This window comes from Cetorhinus maximus, chromosome 7 (assembly GCF_964194155.1).
Source record: "Cetorhinus maximus chromosome 7, sCetMax3.hap1.1, whole genome shotgun sequence".
NCBI classification, from domain to species: Eukaryota; Metazoa; Chordata; class Chondrichthyes; order Lamniformes; family Cetorhinidae; genus Cetorhinus; species Cetorhinus maximus.
In genome coordinates, this window is record NC_135885.1 from 805,034 (window position 1) to 807,006 (window position 1,973).

Sequence of the window (1,973 nt, forward strand, 5' to 3'; positions counted from 1 at the left end):
CTGGGTCAAAATCCTGGAACTCCCTCCCTAACAGCACTGTGGGTGTACCTACACCACATGGACTGCAGCGGTTCAAGAAGGCAGCTCACCACCACCTACTCAAGGGCAATTAGGGATGGGCAATAAATGCTGGCCCAGCATTTTTTATACCCACACATTTCGGGTTTGTAAGTCTTCTCTGCACCCTCTCCATGTCTCGATATTCTTTTTATAATATGGCGACCAGGGCTACACACAGTTCTCCAAGTATGGGTCTGACCAAGGTTCGATACAGGTTCAGCTTAACTTCCCTACTTTCAATTCTATCCCTCTAGAAATAAAGCCTAATGCTTGGTTTGTTTTTTTCTGGCCTTGTTAACCTGTGGAGTAACTTTCAGTGACTGGTGTATTTGTACCCCAAGACTACCCCACCCTCACTCACACCTTCCAGCTAGTAAGTGACCTTCCTATTCATCCTATCAAAATGTACCACCTCACATTTATAATAAATGCTGGCCTAGCCAGCAATGCCCACATCCCATGAATGAATAAAAAATACATTTATCTGTGTTAAACTTAATTTGCCAACTATTTACCAATTCTGCAAGTTTATTAATTTCCACCTGTAATTTGTTACAGTTCTTCTCAGTATTAACTATTCAGCCAGTTTGGTGTCATCTGCAAAATTAGAAATTGTGTTTTTCATTTCAAAATCCAAATCGTTAATGTAAACTGTGAACAGCAGCGATTCCAGCCATTTCCCACTTTCTGTAACTCTGAATAACGACCCTTTACTCCCACTGTCTGCTCTCTGTCTGAAGCCAGCCAGAAATCCATTCTGCCAGGTGTCCCAACTCCACATTCTCTGGCCAAAAAGAAATAAATGAATAGGACTCGATAGCTATTACAGAGATGTGGTTGCAGGGTGACCAAGACTGGGGGACTCAATATTCAAGGGGATTCATTCCAGAAAAATAGGCAAAAAGGAAAAGGAGGTGGGGTAGCTTTGTTAATAAAGGAAGGTATCAGTGCGGTGGTGAGTAGTGATATAGGTGCAATAGATCGTGATATGGAATCAGTTTTGGTGGAAATAAGGAATAGCAAGGGGAAGAAATCACGGGTGGGAGTCATCTATAGGCCCCTGAAGAGTTGCCTCACTGTCGGACAAAGTATAAATCGTGGAACAATGAAGACGGGTAAGAAGGGTGCTACAATTGTCAGGGGTGATTTTAATCTGCATAGTGACTGGACAAATCAGGTTGGCAGGGGTAACATGGAAGACAAATTTGCAGAGTGCATCAGGGATTGTTTCTTAGGTAATACATTGCAGAACCTACCCAGGAACAGGCTATTTTAGATCTAGTCATGTGTAATGAGGTGGGATTAATAAGAGATCTCATTGTTAAGGATCCCCGAGGAGGTAGTGATCACAACATGGTAGAATTTCAAATTCAGTTTGAGGGTGAGCAACTCGGGTCTCAAACCAGTGTCTTCAACTTAAATAAGGACAATTACAGAGGTATGAAGAAAGAGTTGTCTAAAATGAGCTGGGAAAATAGACCAAGGGGAAGGTCAGTGGATGAGCAGTGGCAGAAATTTAAGTAAATTGATTATGGAAGTAAATTGGCAAGAAATATAAAACCAAACAGCAAGAACTTCTACGGGTATATAAAAAGGAGAGAATAGCTAAAGTGAACATGGGATCCTTGGAGGATATGTCTAGGGAATTTATAATGGTAACAGGGAAATGGTAGGTAATTTAAACCAATATTTTGCATTGGCCTTCACAGTGGAGGACACTATAAACATCCCAAAGATATCAGATAAGCAAGGAGCTAATGGGAGGAAAGATCTTGTAACAATCTCTGTCATGAGGGACAAAGTATTTGACAAGCCAATGGGACTAAAGGCAGACAAGTCTCCAGGACCTGATGGCCTGAATCCAAGGGTTTTAAAGGAAGTGGCTGCAGAGATAGTGGAGGCATTGGTCGAAA